Raw genomic sequence first — 19,078 nt, 5'->3', positions numbered from 1 at the left:
ATGATTCCATGTGATTCTGCTGTGCTTGCAAAATGTCAAACGCTAAAATTCCCCTTGCTGACTGTTACCTCATGCTAACCCGTCCCAAGTCCTTTTCCCACAGAAGTAGCCCTTCACTGCTCCCTGACAGAATCCATAGCTCTATGTGTCACACACTTATTATGTGCCTTGTACTTCATGTGCACTACCTCATTTAATCCTCACAGCAGCTATGGAAAGTTGGTGTTGTTATACCTTTTTTACTGTGAGGAAGACAAGGTCAGAGGGCTTCACTAATTTGCTTAGAACTGTAGGCAAGGTCTGTTATTTTGTGTCTGTTTGTTTGCATCACCAGCATCCATTCCCCATGTACACAAAGAATCCTTTTTAATGTAAGACCAATATTTAGTTCCATTTGAGTTTTCTCTAAATATCCCTCAATCCTCCTTATTTAAAAAAAATTTAATTGACTTTATTGGGGTGACATTGGTTAATAAGATTACATAGGTTTCAAGTGTACATTTCTATGGTACATCATCTGCATATTGCATTGTGTGCCCACCACCTGAAGTCAGACCATCTTCTGTCACCATCTGTTTGACCCCCTTTATCCTTTATTATCACCCCACCCCCTTTTCCCTGGTAGCTACTCTACAGTTGTCTGTGTCTATGAGTTTTTGCTCGTTTGGTCATTTGTTGCTTTCAGTTTTTTATCTCACAGGTGAGTGGAAATAATATGTTGCTTAATTTATTCTGTCTGACATTTTGCTTAGCATGATATCCTCAAGATCAATCCATGTTGTCACAAATGGCAGTGTTTCATCTTTTCTGATGGCTGAATAGTATTCCATTATTTGTATGTACCACATCTTCTTTATCCAGTCATGTGTTGAAGGACACTTCCTCTTTTGTTTCCTCTGTCTTCATCTCCTCTCTTCTCCCAAACTCTCATTCCTTTTTCCCTCAGTTCTTACTCCTTCCAGACCTGGACTTCCCTTTTTCACCCATCTGGTAGTCCTGTTGAAAATTCTGTTTTGTTGTAAATAATTTCCTCCATATCTTTAACCTTTTCACAAACAACCCCTTTGCCTTTTACAATGTTATGACTTTGATGTCATCTTGTAAATGAAAATTATATAAACCAGCCATCACTGCAGAAAAGCAGTAACTATTTTGTTTGCATGATATAAAGTATTCCCCAAAATAAATCAGTCAGTTATAGCAATTTTGATATCATTATCATTACATAGTGATTGGCCTCTCAGAAAACAAAGCACACTAAATAATGTAGAATTAATTAATACCTTTTCCACATTAATTTTACAAATATTTATTGAATACCCCTGCATGCTAATATTTTTAAGAAAACATAGTTTTTATTAGTATTCAATTATTTAAATTTTATTTAACAAAGTTCCTACTGATTATAATAAAGATCACTGTAGTCTCATTGTAGACCTATTTAGTCTCCATGTAGAATTGCCAACAATCAGTTGAGGCCTCCCTGCCTCTTGTGATATCAGTTCTCAGTCTCGTCTCATCACCGTCACCAGTTATTTTTCTTAAACATGCATCTGATTATATCCTTCTCCTGTCTAAAAACAATGATTCATTCAGTAGCTATTGACTATATCCCTACTATGTGCCAAGCATGTAATAGACACCAGGAATACAATGAAGAAAAAGATAGCCATAAGGACTTGCTGTCATGAGGATTACATTCTAAAGGTGACTTCCCATTTTTCCCCTCGGTAATACCAGTACTTTAGAACAACATGGAGGGCTTATCATAATCAGCATGGCACTTACTGTTCCAGTTTCATCCCTGTTCATTCTACCTCCCTCACCCCTGGGCATGCTGTGCTCCCACTAATGCTGTGGTTCTGTTTCCACAGCATGCACCTTTGGGTGGTGCTATTTCTTCTACCTGCAATGCCTTTCTTTCCTTTCTCTGACTTAAAAAATTTTTACCTCTTCTTTAAAGTTGAGCTTCCATGTCAGACTTTCAAATTCTTCACTAAGCCTTTCTTAACTAACCTACCTACCTCAGTATAGCAACTACCGAATAGGAATTTCCTTCCTCTTTCTTCTCCTTTTCTTGCTCTTTGAAACTGGGGGTCTTATGCACTAAATTTAAAGGTTTACAAGTAAAGTAAAATAAGTAGTGGGGAATGAACTGCAAAATCCATTAACAAACTGAATACAGCACTGAAATTCAGCTAGGGTTATTATTTGACTGTTGGTTATAAACACTGGATAATAAGTAGGGATAATATGCCTAATAGACAAGGCCCCAGCATCCAAGGAATTTACAATGTAGTAGGGAAGATACAGTTCTTTACATGAAACTACAGTAATCAGTACAAAAGAGTAGATGATGGAGTGCTATTTTTGAGGCACAGACTAAACCAAATTTATAGATCAAGTGGGGGTACTTAATGAGACCATTTGACTTGGCCCTCCTAACTCCAAGCAAGAATTTAATGACCCCATTTTACAGAAAGGTAGGTAAGGCCCAAAGAGGTTACATGGCTTGCTCAAAGTCACATAACCAAATAGTTGCAAGAGAGACCAGAACCCAGGATTTTTCCTAAGCAGAACTGTCTGCCCTACACTACTATCAGGCAACCCATCAGCAAATGCTGTTAATTCTATCTTCAGAATATATCCAAATTCACCCTGACTGGTGTGGCTCAGTAGGTTGGGCGTCATCTTGCAAAGGGAAAGGTTGCCAGTTCAGTTCTTGGTCAGGGCACATGCCTGGGTTGTGGGTTCTGTTCCTGGTTGTGGCATGTATGAGAAGCAACCAATCAATGGTTCTCTCTCACGTAGATGTTTCTCTCCCTCTCTTTCTGCCTCCCTGCCCCTCTCTCTAAAAATAAATAAAATCATATATCCAGATTCCAAACACTCTAACAGTTTTCACTACTGCCATCAAAATTCAGAACAGTTTTTATTTCTTCCTCAAATTGTTGCAATATCCTCCTAACTGATATCCTTCCTTCTACCTATAGCCTATTTTCGACAGACAACTAGAGTGGTCCTATCATTCCTCTGCTCAAAATCCTTCAATATCTCTTCATCTGACTTAAAATAAGAACCTAAGCTGTTATGTTGGCCAATGAGGCCCTGCATTAACTGGCTCTCTGAATTCATCTTCTGTGACTGCCCTCTTACTCCCTGTCCAACTCTACTCCTGCCTGTTGCTGTCTCCTGAACATGACCCTTGCATTTGCTTTTCCCTTTTCCTAGAATATTGTTCCTCCAGAAATATGTATGACTCTCATTTTTTTTAGGACTCTGCTCTAATGTCACCTAACCAAAGTGGCCTTTTCTGGTCACCTTTTGTAAAAAAAATGATTTCTCCCAGCTTTGTAACCACTTCATTCTGCTTAATTTTTTCTTCATAGCATTTATCCCCAATCTGACACATTTATTAGTTTATTTTTTTCTCCTTTCTAGAATATAAATTCCATTAGAGCAGAGGCAGCGTCAGTCTTATTCTCTGCTGTATTTTCAGTAACTAAAATGACATCTGGTACTAGGTGCTCAATTATAATTGTTGAATGAGAGAAATAAAAGATTATTAGTAAAAACTAGAGGCCTAATCGAACTGGCTTCCATTATACCTGAGATATGACTTGTGTTTTCTTGATTCTTGGAATGTCTAACCATCACATCTCTGCCATTGAATCTGTTCACTCTTTATGATCCACATTAAATCTCACTTCCTCTTTAAATTTTAAGTGTTCTAAGGAACATTAATTCCATAGTATGTTAACAGTTGGTTCTTGTATTAGGTTCTCCAGAGAAACAGAACCAATAGGATCTATATATATATACAGAAAGAGATTTCTTATAAGCAATTGACTCATGATTATGGAGACTGGCAAGTACGAATCTGCAGTGTGTGCCAGCAGGCTCAAGACCCAGTAGAGGTGATGGTGCAGATGAAATACAAAGGCATCTCCTGGACCGCCTCTTGCCCTATGGGGAGGCCAATCTTTTTGTTCTAGTCATGCTTTCAACTGATTTGTTGAAGCCCACCCACATTATGGAGGGCAATCTGCTTAGTCAGAGTTTACAGATTTGAATGTTAATCTCATCCAAATGTACTCTTCAAGTTGACACATAAAATTAGCTGTCACAATATTTTTAAAAAGGACCCCATTATTAAATAATGTTGTCAAACCCTGGATTGATTAATGTTTGTTCACAGTGGTCTTCTTAAAAGTCTTTTTTCTAATTTATTTAATTATTGTTCAAGTACAGTTTTCTGTTTTTTACTCTCATCCCAGCCCACCCCTCAGTGCTCCCCACCTCCCTTTCATTTTCACCCCCCAGTTGTTGTCCATGTGTCCTTTATACTAGTTCCTGTTTAAAGTCTTATGTGTACTATCAATTTCCAGGGTGTGTACCCTTTGGGACTAGTATTCCATGCATATGCATTGGAAAAATGCTAGACCAAAAGGTCATTAAGATTCTATTTCTTTTTTAATATATTTTTTATTTTATTGATTATGCCATTACATTTGTTCTATTTCCCCCCTCCATTCCCCTCCACCCTGCACACCCCTCCCCCACCATTCCCTCCCCTTTAGTTCATGAACACATGTCTCAAGTTCTTTGGATTCTATATTTCCCATACTATTCTTACTCTCCCCCCTATCTATTTTCTATCTACTGTCTATGCTACTTATTTTCTGTACCTTCTTCCCCCTTCTCCTCCTCCCACTCCCCTGTTGCTAACCCTCCTTGAGATCTTCATTTCTAAGGTTCTGCTCCTGATCTAGCTGTCCTCTTAGTTTGCTTTTGTTTTAGGTGTGGTTCTTAATAACTGTGAGTTTGCTGTCTTTTCACTGTTCATCTTTTTTATCTTCTTTTTCTTAGAGGTAAGTCCCTTTAACATTTCATATAGTAAGGGCTTGGTGATGATGAACTCCTTGAATTTAATCTTATCTGAGAAGCACCTTATCTGCCCTTCCATTCTAAATGAAAACTTTGCTGGATAGAGCAATCTTGGTTGTAGGTCTTTGGATTTCATGACTTGGAATACTTCTTTCCAGCCCCTTCTTGCCTGTAAGGTCTCTTTTGCAAAATCCACTGACAGTCTGATGGGAACTCCTTTGTAGGCAACTGTCCCCTTATCTCTTGCTGCTTCTAGGATTCTCTCCTTCATTTTAATCTTGGCTAATGTAATGATGATGTGCCTTGGTGTGTTCCTTCTTGGGTCCACCTTCTTTGGGACTCTCTGAGCTTCCTGGATTTCCTGGAAGTCTATTTCCTTTGCCAGATTGGGGAAGTTCTCTTTTATTATTTGTTCAAATAAGGTTTCCACTCGTGACTGTTTCTCTTTCCCTTCTGGTACCCCTATAATTCGGATGTTGGAGTGTTTAAAGATGTCCTGGAGGTTCCTAAGCCTCTCCTCATTTTTTTGAATTCTTGTTTCGTTATATTTTTCTGTTTGGTCATTTTTTCCTTCCTTCTGGTCTGCTTCCTTGATTTGAGTCCCAGTTTCCTTTCAATTACTATTGGTTTCCTGTGCATTTCCATTCATTTCAATTAGTTTAGCCTTCATATGCTCCTCTAATTTGTGGCTAAAATCAACCAGTTCTGTGAGCATCCTGATCACCACTGTTTTGAACTGTGCATCTGAAAGTTTGGCTATTTCTTCATCACTTAGATTTATTGGCTCTGGGGCTCTGAGTTCTTCTTGAGCCATGTTTTGATCTGTTTGTGCCTATTATGTATGAGGAGAGGCACCTTAGGTGTTCACCAGGGTGGGGCCACCCAGGTCGCTGGTTTGTGACACTGTATGTGGGGGTGGGATCAGAGAGGGAGCAATGGCAATCCTCTCCGCTTGCCCAGTCCACCTCACCGCTCACCCTGGCCTGTTTATCTGAGCGCAATTATGCAAGCCCACTGCCCTGCGCGTCACCCGGGTCTGCACGATCTGTCTCAATGCTTGCCTCTTCACTGGTTTATCTGCACTCAAATGCTCCACCAACTGCAGACAGCCAGCCACGCCTCTTTCCTGGGTCCTCCCATAGCTAGCCCGCACCTGGGATCTGCGCCCTCGGCTGCCTGCACACTGACCGGATCAGGGTATCTTTTTGGCCTGACCCGCTCGGCTGCTGGCTTCACCCCTCTCACCAATTTAGCTGAGTGGTTCCTTATTTTCGGACTCTGTATTGTTCGAGTTTCTGTGGTTTGGTAGCATTTATTGTTGTTAAAACTTTGTTGTTTTTAGATTTGGTTGTGCGAGGATGCAAAGTGTTTCCACCTATGCCTCCATCTTGGCGGAAGTCTAAGATTCTATTTCTAAAAGGTCAAAATCCTAACTGACTTGCCCAAAGTTCATGGCTGCATTCATTGCATTAGAGCTTAGACTTAAACTCAGTTTTCTTACACATCCATTATACAAAGTTATTTATTACAGCTTTAAAATAGCAAAAAAGTGAAAACCTCCTAATGGTTTATTAAGATAAAATTAGTTAAATGAAATTTGTGGTGTATGCACAGGAAAGAATACTGTGCAGCTTAAAAAAGAAAGAGGAGGCTTTTTGTGTACTAATATGATACAATCTCCAAAATAAGTTATTTAGGTGTAAAAAAAGAAAGTCGAGAACAATGTATAGTATATTACCTTTTATGTAAAAATGTGTATTGATCACTTCTCGGCCTTTTGGCTAAGATCAAGTGTAGTATCTGTTCTTATTAGTTTAAAAATGTGTGTTGAGAGGGGATATATGCCTTGATTATATGTCCTTAAAGTCATTATTAGCATGTTTTGCCTCCAAGGAGGAGAATAGAGTTACTAGGACAGAGAGGTGGGAGGGAGACTTTTCACTATATATTGTTTCTTTTGATTCCTGAACCTTGTAAATCTGTTACTTATTCACAAACAAAAAGTAAAGAAGTAAAAAAACAATCTAAGGTAATTCTAATGGGTCAGGGATTTGGAAAACACTGGACTGTGTGTTGTCCTCCTAGACCACAACCCTCTGAAACTTCATTAGTGCACGTTTTGCCCCATGCTACCTCCAGTGACTTCCCTTATGCATTCTTTGAAAGAGATAATCACACCCCTCTCCCTTCTCCTGCCTCTCCAACTTCTCAGCCCTAATACAGGTTTGTGATTCCCAGACGAGCACCAGTTACAGTTATTCTGTGTCTGCCAAGCTTATTACAACCTGAGAGGAAGGCTGTATCAGGGTAAGGAGGGGCCAAGGAATGGCCAGGAGCCCAGACCCAAGATAGACGTCCTGAGATGAGCCCTGGGCTCTGGTACCGATTTAGCATACTCCCTCCTTGCATTTCAGCTTTCTCCTTTGGAAAATAAGGATAATTTACTTGTATTGGGGAGGTTTTGAGGCTCAAATGAGATTATAGATGAAAACGTACTTGGCGAATGCAATGGGTTCCATATACGTGGAAAAGAAGGATTTGCTGTTGGAAAGCAATTGGCTCCAGGTGCATCCACTAAAATGAGAACGAAGCAGCACTGTTCCTGGTGGCCACACCACCGTCCCTCATAAAGGAAGAACAAAGGAGCCATGTCTCCTTCAAGCACTGGAACCTCACCCTGAGTGTATAAGAGACATTATGGAGAAGCTGAAGTTCAGAGACATAGCCAGAAATTACCTTTCTTGTCCAGATGGGCTCACTCACCAGCTAGGTTCTTTCCTGTGACCAAGAGAGGTTATGGTGTGTAAAGGGTGCCTTTTAAAAGCTGCCTTTTTAATTCAGAATGGAATAATTTTAGAAGTAGAACATGAAATTATTTTCAGAAGCATTGGAAGGAGGCCAGTAATGAGTTGTGTGACCTTGGACCAATGATTTCACCTATCTGGGTCTCAGTTTCCAAGTCTGTAAATGAAAAGGTTCTTAGGACCCTAGCCCCTTCCAATTCTCAAGTAAGAAAACTACCCAGCAACACTGGAAAAAGAAAAATAGAAATCCCAGGCATTTGTGCAATTCTGCATTCAAACTGTCATCAAATTTAGACCATAAATTTGCAGTGAGAACCACTACAGATCAGCATTCTTGTTCGTTAGCACATGACCTCTCATGTGTACTTCAGTTTGATCTGCCCTACCAGCAGCACTTCCTCTCTTCCTTCAGACAAACAAATAAATAATGAGCCTAGTAGCCAAGAATGAAATTAGTAGCAGGTGGAACAGCTTAGTTTTAATGATGGTGCAACCAAATTTTAATTGAACAAAGACTCATAACTTTCTGTTAGCCCATTAATGTTTCACAAGTACTCAATGATGTTGGCCACACAAGCTCCCAGGGGGGGAATACTAACACTCTTAGCATCCATTGTCAGCTCTCCTTTCCATCTCCAGAAACGGACCCATTTTCCTGTAAAATTTAAGTTTCACTTAGGCCTGGATTTTGTTTGTTTTATCTTTTAAAGTTGTTTGCATTTCAGTTCGTTCACAGGACTTGACTCTTTTCCTGAGGGGAAAGGGTGAGTCAGCGTGTGTGTTGCTGTGTATTGGGGTACAGTTCTGAGGGAGCCCTCAGAGCACTAGTGTGTTCCCTGAGCTTTCCAGATGCCACCTTCTTCCTGAACACCAGGCCGGGTGGGCATCTGAGCAGGGGACCTCAGGTGACTTAATTTACTTTGCCACTACCTATTCTATCAAGCAAATGGGTTTTTTGTTCTTGAAACTCATGGAAGGGCATGTTTCTTATTAGAAGTTCACATACTAATTTTTATAAAAATTTCCTTGATGTGACTCATGCTAAGTAATTCTGAAGATATCTTGCCCTGCTCCGGGTGTTGTTGCACGAAGGCTATGAAGTTGGAACAGGCAGTTTTGAGTATGAAGGCTTTAATTTATCTACCTCATTTATTTTTTATTTTTGTCTCTCTTTTTCTATTTTATGACCACTGAAAGTGTTCCTAGTCCCTGTCTTAAACCTAGGAGTTGATGTATTAGTAGGAGCAGCTGGACGCTCAAGATGTTTTTTAATCCCCTTTTCTGTGTATGTAATATTAAGCAAACAATAAATGTGACTTTTAACAGTTTAACAAGGAAGAAGGAAAGACCCTAATTTCTTCATGGAGGAGTCTCCCCCTCGATGTGGAAATGTAGATCAAGAATATCAAAAGCTGGTCTCTGAGTGACTGCATATGACTTTAGGATCCAGAAACATTTTTTGTTTTTGCCAAGTTGTGCCTTTCCTCCCGGGAGTGTCAGTGAACACAATGATAGTGTCTGTTCACACTGTGCAGTGGGTGCTGTTCCTGAGGACACGCCAGAGCCTTGCTCCCCGTTGCGCCTTGTGAATGTGTGGTGTGCGGCGACAACCCCACGGCCGTACCTGCTGATGCTGGCTGTTAGAGAATACATTTTGGCTTTTAGAGAATACATTTTGGATATTTTGTTTCAAAACTAAAAAACAAAGAGAACTATCCATGCGACCTTCCCAGTGTCTTGTTTTATAAAAGATCAAAAATGGCAGCAGAAAGAATTATATGAAGACATTCATGTATCCAACTCATAATTAGTATTAATTTTTAAAGTTTTGCTTATTATATTTTATATAAAACAAAACATCATTGATATAAAATTGAAGTCTACCTGTTTTTTCATCTAGTCCCATTGTTTTCCAGAGATAACCACTTAAATAAGATTGCATACTTCTGTCTATATTTATTTTTATATTTTTATTAAAGCCATGAGAATCTATAAACTAGCTATTGTATTGCTTTGTATACTTTAAACATTTACATAAATTACATAATTGAAAATTATATAAAATTACATGAAGTAGAATGATAACACTCTCATATTCTACAAAATTGCTTTCTTTACTCAATGTGTTAAGATCTATATATATTGTTACATATAAGTTTATTTTATTTATTTATCTTTGCTATATAGTATAATGAAAAACATTTTCTATGTAAAATAAAAGCATAAAAATATTCTTCTGTTTTACTTAGAGTTTTAAACTTTTTTAAAATACTTAAGTCTTATCCCATCTGGAATATATTTTTGTTTATGAATGTGAATTAGAAATCTGATTTTATAATTTTCTTCATATAGTCCCTGCACACTTGGATAGATTTATTCCCAAGAATCTTAAAGGTTTGCTAAATGTCATCTTTTTAATACAGTTTTATAACTACTTGTTTTTAGTATTTGGGAACACTATAGATTTTGTATGTTCATCTTTTAACTACCATAAGTTTTTTAAGCTGTTCTCAAAATTTTCCTGTAGTTTTTTTAGCTTTTATATAGATGATTACATTGCTTGCAAATAATGATAAATTAGGTTTGTTCTTTCTAATCATTATGTGCAGTTAATTTTTTTTGAACTATTGAGGATCTTCAGTACAGTGTTTAATGGTAAGGGTGATGGAAGGCATTTTTGTTTATTCTTGACCTGAATAGGAATGATTTAACTTTCACCATAAGGTCTGATGTTTTCTCTGGGGTATTGGCAGATAGCCTTTATCAGGTTAAGAAAATCTTATCTTCTGGCCTCTTAAAGATTAGTTTTATTTTTTTTTAAGAAATGGAATGTATCTGTTTTTATCCAACTTGTTTTCTGTATTTATCAAAATGATCATTTGGCTTTTTTCCTTTAATGTTAAGATACTGTATTACATAGACATAGTTTTTGATATTGAACAGTCCTTCCATTTATGGGATAAGCCCTGTCTAGGCTGTAGTATTTTTTTAATACATTGCTGGATTCTATTCACTAGTATTTTAAGATTTTTGTTTCCATATATATAGGTGAGATGATTCTATGATTTTGTTTTCTTGTGCTATTCTTTACTGCCAGTAGAATAGGGGTTCTATTATCATCATAAAAGGATTTAAATAGTTTTCCCTCTCTATCTATTGTTTGCAACAAAATGTTTAATATAGATATTATTCATTAAAATTGTTTGTAGAGATCTTCTGGTCTGGTCATGATGGAGTAGTTTGTATCTGACTGATCCTCCAACAAAAAACAACTCTAGAAGTTGATCAAACAATAAAGTAACCTTTTTAAGGCATTGGAGTATAACCAACACAGGGAGAGTTGAGGAGCTAGGATTCTTGAAAGAAGAAAATTTGTGAAGTGAACCCCATATAAACATCATCCCTAGATTATTTTCTTGAGGATATTTTCCAGATTTCAGCCTAGGGGAACAGAGTTTAAGCAGAAATAATGTTCTTCCTGGGCTACAGCAACAGAGTCAGAATTTGGGGCTGCCAAAATGGCTGGTATTAAAGGATAAAATTCTAGAGAAAAGCAAAACACAGAGAAGAAGCAGTATGAATACAAATTTCTCACAAGTCATTGGCCAAATCCTCCATTTCATATGCAAGTGATTAGACTCCTAGAAACCAAGCAGAAAAAAGCAGCAGAGAGGCTGAAGTGCTGCACAAGGATTTCAGCAAACACATGGTATTAGAGAGATAGAGACTAGCACGCAGGTCCTGGTAATGTGTAGGTGCTTTCATAAACTCTCCTGGTTTTCAGTTGAGATTCTGAAAGGCTCATACCCTAGAAGTAATGACCATGCTCTAGAAGTAAGGACAGTGTCTCAGGAGTAGGAACAAATTTGGAATAGACCAAACCTCCCACTGCCTTAAACCAAGCTTCAGGAGAATGAAGGTGATCTCTTGGTATCCCGTATTCTTTTGAAAAGAAAACATAAGCATCTTTGGAGAATGGCAAATTATCCATAGCCTTTAAAAATTTTCATTCACAATGTCCAAATCCACTTAAAATTTATGAAGCATACTAAAAAATAGAACTAAGTGGCCCGAAGCTAAGAAAGGACAAACGCATACACACACACGCACACTCAGGTGATTCTGCCATTGGAGTTATCAGACAAGGAATTTTATTTTTTATGCCCTTATTCCCTCGACAATTTGCTCTTGAATAAACGCTAATGGCTGATGATATAATAGCATTTTGTGAATTTCATTTTCTCCATTTCTCTCCTCTGGGAAGGTACATAAACAGTTCGCTTTCAATGATTCTGTCTCTGTTTTAGCCCATTCAAACTTGCTGTGAAAGCTACTTTTGCCTTCAGAGTGATTCTCTAACCACTTAATCCTTAGTGCCCTAAATCAGGGCTTTCTAACCAGTGAAATTCAGGGCACCTTGATAGGCAACCAGAGTGCCTGGCAAGGCCTCCTTCAACCCACAGCCAGACAAGTAGGGTCTCAGGGTTGCAAGAGCTCCCAGGTCCCAGTAGCCAAAGCAGTTGCTTTCCTCTGCCCCAGGTTTCTGTCATATATTGTTACTGTCTGTATGCACCATGAAATACGGAACCAGAAATACATGAAATATAGATTGGGGAAAAATAGAAATCACCATTTAGTTCTAAACAACTAAAAATGTTATTTAAATCTTATGTGTATCTTTTTACATCTTAAAAAAGTGTACAGAAATTTTAGCTGCATGATTTTTTGCCTCAGACAAGGAATTTTAAATAACTCTGATATGTACCTTCAGGAGAATGTGAATTAAAGGTGAAAAATAGAGGATTTTAACAGAAAATTGGAGTCTATTTTACAAAAATTAAATGGATAGTCTAGAAGTACAAACAATACTTCTTGATGTATTTAACAGCAGACAAGAAATAGCAAAAAATAAGGTTAACTGACTTATAGACAAGTTAATAGGAAATACCCAGAATGAAGCACAGGGGCAGGGGAAGAACAAGTACATGGAATGTGTGGGATACAGGTGGCTTTTACTGTCCCTAGAACTGAAGCACTGAAAAGGGAGGAGAGAATGCAGCAAAAACAATTTTTTTCAAGACAAAATGGCCATGAAAATGTCACAAATTCATGAAGCTCACATCCTCATAAAGTTAAATGTAGAATTACCATGTGACCCAGCAATTCTACTCCTAGCTATATATCCCAAATAATTGAAACAGGTACTCTTTAAGTTGTAAATAGGCATTCTTAAAAACAAATACTTGAACTTGAATGTTCATAGCAGCACTATTGACAATAGCCAAAAGGGGGAAACAGTTCAAATGTGCATGAATGAATGAATATATAAACAAAATGTGGTATATCTCTGTGATGAAATAAATATGTCAACATGACACAACATGGATGGACTTCAAAAACATTCTTCTAAGTAAAAGGAGCCAGTCACAAGGGACCACGCATTGTATTTTTTCATTTATATGGAGTGCCCAGGGTAGACAAATTTACAGGGACAAATGATTAGGGACTTTTAGGGTCTGGCAGAGGGCTGAATGGGAAGAGACTGCTTAGTGAGTATAGGGTTCCATTTTGGGGTGAAAGTGTTTCAGAACTAGATAGCATGCTAGTTGCACAATGTTGTGAATAAAGTAAATGCCACTGGATTGTGAACTTTAAAATGGTTTATTTTATGTTATGCAGTTTCCCCTCAAGTGAAAAACATGTAGAAAAGAGGCTCAGCAAATTACAATAAGTATACATACAAAGAAAACCACACCTGGGTAAATCATTGTCATACTGCTAGAAAACAAAATCAGCAGTTGAAAAAATGTAGTTTTATTATCTTCTAGCTTCCATAGTTTTCGTTTATAAGTCAAATATAAGAAATGTGGCCACTCCTTGAGACAAAGTCTTTTTTTCTTTGGCTGCTTTTAGACACTCACTTGATCTGTACCTTACACCATAAAGGAAAATATTGATTCAAGACAGATCACAGGCATAAACCAAAGGTAAAGCCAAAAAGCTTCAGAAGAAAACATAGTGTGTTCTCATGACCTGGAAGTAAGCAAATATTTCTTAAATAGGACATAAAAATCACTAACTCTGAAAAAAAAGATTGATTAATTGGACTTCACTTCAGTTAACAATACCTGTTCATTAAATGTTAAAAAAATCCATAAAGAGTGGGAAGTCACAAACTGAGAGAGGATATAGGCCTATGTGAGGATATACAACAAAAGGTTTGCATCCAGAATATACAAAACATTCCTGCTAGTCAGTAGGAAAAGACGGAATTGTATCTTAACAAGGATAAAAAAGAATGACAATGTGCTTCACAAAATGCCTTTTTTCATATAGGAGCAGCCCTCTGAGATTTGTGGTGTAAATTGTATCTCCTAGTTACCATTCTGATTTTGAATCTCTATTTTTTTCTGCTATCTGGAGATTCACCTTCATTTCAAGTTTAACTAATATTCTTTCTTTTATTTGTGCAGCATTTCTCCATGTCTAAGATTGGATGGGGGATTCCTAGCATCTACTCAGTCATGTGTGTTTATTTAAGTCCAAATTCCATTTTTATGAAGTCAGTTTAGATTAGAGTGGGTCATATGGCCCTGGATTGTTTCTGGATTCATGATTTTAAATTACTGTAAATCATTGCGGGCACAGTAGGTTAGAAGAGTTCACAGAGAAGGAAGCTATTTAGACTAGGAAGGGTGAAATAGAAGGATCTGGAGATTTATACAATTGTTGGAAGACCTAGTGTACTTTTAGCATCTTCTTTTCTGTTGAACTCTTTTTGAGCACTTGTTCTTTGTCTCTGGGGACCTGGTGGGCTTGTTTGTTTGTTTTATATAAACAGAGGATCTAATAATGTGCAGTAATTCACTAATTCTCAAAGTCTGGATCTATTCACAAATCATATTACCTGAGATACCGATTTAAAATGTAGATTTAAGGGCTTCACCCAGGGTCAGGAAACTGACATTCAACATACTCTCTCTGATGGTAATTCATATACTTAAGTGGGAAGTTATTACAGATAGATACTGGAGATAGGTATATTCACCCTACCAGTGGTGCTTGTATCAATTGTGGGAATCTTGATAATAATGCTTTATTCAATGAGGATAGCTTGTACTTTTCCAGCTGCAGAGAATTTTAATTGTCCAGTGTGGCAGGTACTAGCAACCTGTGCTCTGCAGGCAAAACGCAGCCTATCATGGGTTTTGTATGGCCAGCAAACCTACAAAATGTTACTTGCATCTGTAAACAGCTAGGAAAAAAATCAAAAGAATAATACTTTGTGATGTGAAAATTTTATGAAATTCCATAAAAAAGGTTTTATTAGAATACAACCATGCTTATCAATTTATATTGTCTCTGTTTTTGCATTACAATAGCAGAGTTAAGAAGTTGCAACAGTGACCACATAGCCCCCAGCCATAAATGTTTGCTGACCACTGGGCAAGGCTACAGACCTTTTCCTTAGTGTGGACCTATCAATCTCTCCATGGCACCAAGGCTGCCTCCACTTCTTTATTCCCCCCCACACACTCAACTCTCTCTCTCTCTGATTAAATGTCATGTAGTGGAGCCCTGGACTACTGTTTTTCATTATGAAGTTAGAAAGCAAAATGGCCCTGTTCTCATTCAGAAAGATATTTTCAGTTTATCTGTGAAGTACTGTGATCTTTGAGGAAATATATTCTGGAAATATCAGGTAGCTCTGATTATATTAATTCAATCCTTACCAACTCTTGGTGCCACTTAGGAGAACCAATTCTAGCCCCAAGAAAACATAAAAATGTCTACAGATTTTTAGAAGAGGAAATCTATTTATGACAAACTAAAGGTTAATAGATTCATAATCCATACAAACTATTGTATTGAATGAAACATTTGATCTGACAAAGAGTGTTTCGAAACTTTGTAAGAGAATATGACTTATTGAAACTTTTCCAAATATTTAATAAAACAAAATATTGATATTGAGAAAAGAAAATAAAGTAGGAAATAAGACTAAGGGGCTTTGCTTTGCTCTGTATGTATAGAGAGCTAATTATATAGCTTGTGAATTATTGAGTGCCTTTTTTTTCACAGTTTCTCTCAGCCTTCCTTCTGGCCACTTTTCTGTCCAGTAGCAAAATGATTTAAAAAAATGAGTGAGGAAGTAAGAGTAAATGGAAAATAGTGTTAGAAGAACAATAAAGCAGTGAGAAAGGTTAACACTAAAATGTTTATGAAGTTGTTTTATTCTCTTGTTAGAGACGGGCTATAAATTTCATTCTGTTTCCAAGTAACCAAAGCAAAGTGGAAAACAAAAATCTAGTGTCCATAAGTCAAAAACAAGAGTAATTTTTATTAGAAACATCATTTTTCTGATTATAAACCTTGAGATAAATTTTTCTGGTGGGTCCTCTGAAAAGTCTAATAGGTGCTAGCTAACATGGATGCTGTTTCACACACACATAATGTAATATAGACAGATTTTGCCTACCCTGTTCTTTCAAAGACATGGATGCAAAACCCACATTAAGGAAAAGGTATAGCATACAGACTGAGGAAGTATAAAACAGAAGTAATTTCTCAATCTTATATATAAATGATGGTGTGGAAAATAAAACTCAAATAGGAAACTTACAAGAGACTTTTGGGCAAGTCATTTTGTTTTGCTTTTCTCTTTGTATATATTCCTGTGTGCATCTGTTGGATGACATCATATGCAAAAGCAATGTAATTAGTACCAAATGAAATATAGAATTTTCACATGTGTTTAGGGGACACCCAATGGTATCATCTGATTCTGTGTCAAAGAGGAGAACTTGAGACTTGGATCTGGAAAGGGCCTTAAAATCATCTTGGTCAAAAATAGCAAATATGTGGCACATGTGCCTTCCTTCCTTACTCTCCTTACCATGGCAGACATTACTAACTGATCACACTAGCACATTACTGACAATGCACTTTGAAGATAAGGCTATTTCTCAACACAATGCTTAATGCAACTATTGCCAAAAGATGAGTGCTAGCATGCATAAGAATTCTTTGGGTGGACTTCTGGTTTTAGCCACAATGTGTAAAGAACTCATAAGTTGTTATTCTTATTCACTCAACACAAACAAGATGAACAGTTTGAAAATGAACAACTTTCCTTGGAGAATTATGATTGCAGGGCAAACCAACACCCTAAAATTTGGAAAGACAGGCTCACCACTAAAATTTGCTTACTTGAAACAGAAAATACTGAAACCATAACTGGTAGGAACACTGAAGTGGTATTTTTAATGACTTTCTAGAGAGACACTAAGTGTGGACTGGCTTGAAAATAAGGAACTCCTGGAGGCTTCAGTCTTAGCCCCTCACCCTCCACTTTTGTGGAATCCAAGAAAAATACCATAGTGGCTCTGGCCGGGGGAGAGTAAGAGTTATCCTTATGGAATATAATCAGAGCATTCTCTATAACAAATGTCAGCTCTCTAAGGGAAAAGTTATAACCAGAGCCTTATCCCTTTTATGGAAAGGCATTCCTCTCACTCTAACCCCTCTATCCTTCCTGTCTCACCTAAGAAAGAATAGCTTAAAAAGTGACATTTATAGCCCAGAGATACAGACCCAATAAAAGACTGAGACTGAACCATAAAATTAGGGAACAGTTTCCTTCTTCTATACTCAACCACCATATCAACAGGGTGCTAATATAATAACAGTGAATTCTAGCTAAAAAGAAAACTTCAACACACATACTCCCCCTGAGGAGGAGTAATTAGGGAAGCTTAAAGTCAAGAGATGAGTCACAAACAAGGACATCAGAAGAATCTGAAGCCTCTGGTACTTACAACTACAACAAACACATAACATAGCACAACTTGTAGCCTAAATCCTCACAGCAAAGGTCTACTTATCTCAGTTTCTATTTCCCAATTCAGCATGTTGGCTTTCAACAAATAATTACAAAGTATACCAAAAAGCAAGAAAAAACACACAGTCTGAACAAACAAACAAAAAAACCCCACAAGCATCAGAGCTAGAGTTATATATGACATACATGTTGGAATCATTAGGGATTTAAAAATACTGTATTTTGCCATGTATAATGCATTCCTGTGTATAATGTGCACCCACATTTTTAGCCCAAATTTTCAGGAAAAAAACCTTGCATTTTAATTTTTAAATTTTATTTATTTATTTGTATTCGGAAACAAAACCAATTATTGTATTTTAGGGTATTATTTTGCACGTGGATATTATTGCTTTCTAGGGTTATACTTTTAATGCATAAGTATAAATAAAATAATTTAAAACATTTATATAGATACAGGATTATTACTCCCCATGTGCAATGCACAGCCTTATTTTTCCCTCAGAAATTTGGGGAAAAAAAGTGTGCATTATATACAGCAAAATATGATAACTGTGATTAAATGTTAAGTGCTCTAATAGAAGAAGTACACAATATATAAGAATGGATGGATAATATAAGCAGAGAGATGGAAATGCTACAAAATGATCAAAAGCAAATACTAGAAATCAAAAACACTGTAACAGAAATGAAGAATGCTTTTGATGGGCTCATTAGGAGACCAGACACATCTTAGGAGTCAGCGAGCTTGAAAATAGGTCAACAGAAATTTTTCAGACTGAAATAAAAAGTGAAAAACAAAAGAGCAACAGAACATTCAGTAACCATGAGACATTTTCAAAGTGTGTAACATACATCATTGGAACATGAATACATGGAGGAAAAAAAAGAACACAGAAGAAGAACAGTGAAGTAATAATGGCTTGAAGTAATTCAGTAATAATGGCTGAAAGTTTCCAAAATTAATGAAAGGCAAAATACTGTACATAGATCCAGGAAGCTCATAGGTACCAAGTATTGTAAATACTAAAAAACTATACCAACAAATATCATGTTCAAACTGCCAAAAACCAAAGAAAAAAAGAAAACCTTGAAAGAAGTCAGGGGAAAACAATACTTCACCTACTAGGGACAAGATGTGAAGTACAGTCATGCACCATTAACAACAGGGAATTGTGTCATTAGGTGATTTCATGATTAGGTGAACATCACAGAGTGCACTTTCACAAACCTAGATGGTATAGCCTACTACACACCTACACTATATGGTATATCCTATCACTCCTTGGCTATAAGACTCTACAGCATGTTGCTCACTGTACAAAACAAAAGTAGATTAAATCAAGCACAAGAGAAAATGGTGCAATCAAGGAACTAGATAAACATGAAATGTGAGAGGCTGCTGCCAGAGTAATGTAGTATACTGTTATACACTGTTTTACAGTAAACTTTTTTGTAAGTAGAAAGAGTATGCCCTAAAATAATGATAAAAGTATAGTATAGTATAGTATAGTATAATAAATACATAAATTGATAACATAGTCAT

General features: G+C 37.0%; 1 protein-coding gene and 1 non-coding gene across 2 annotated transcripts in view; both read left to right on the top strand.

Moving 5' to 3' along the window:
* The window catches only part of HPSE2 (heparanase 2 (inactive)), a 670,997-nt gene that overhangs the window by 495,538 nt on the left and 156,381 nt on the right, over nt 1–19,078 (top strand). The gene's annotated exons all lie outside the window — the stretch shown is intronic.
* On the top strand, nt 6,649–6,832 carry LOC119044564 (U2 spliceosomal RNA). The gene has a single exon (XR_008391074.1). It is a non-coding gene; the product is annotated as a U2 spliceosomal RNA (small nuclear RNA).

Source organism: Artibeus jamaicensis, unplaced genomic scaffold (assembly GCF_021234435.1).
Source record: "Artibeus jamaicensis isolate MK-2021 breed Jamaican fruit bat unplaced genomic scaffold, CSHL_Jam_final contig_252, whole genome shotgun sequence".
In the NCBI taxonomy this organism is placed as follows: Eukaryota; Metazoa; Chordata; class Mammalia; order Chiroptera; family Phyllostomidae; genus Artibeus; species Artibeus jamaicensis.
This window is presented reverse-complemented; position numbering and strand designations above follow the sequence as displayed.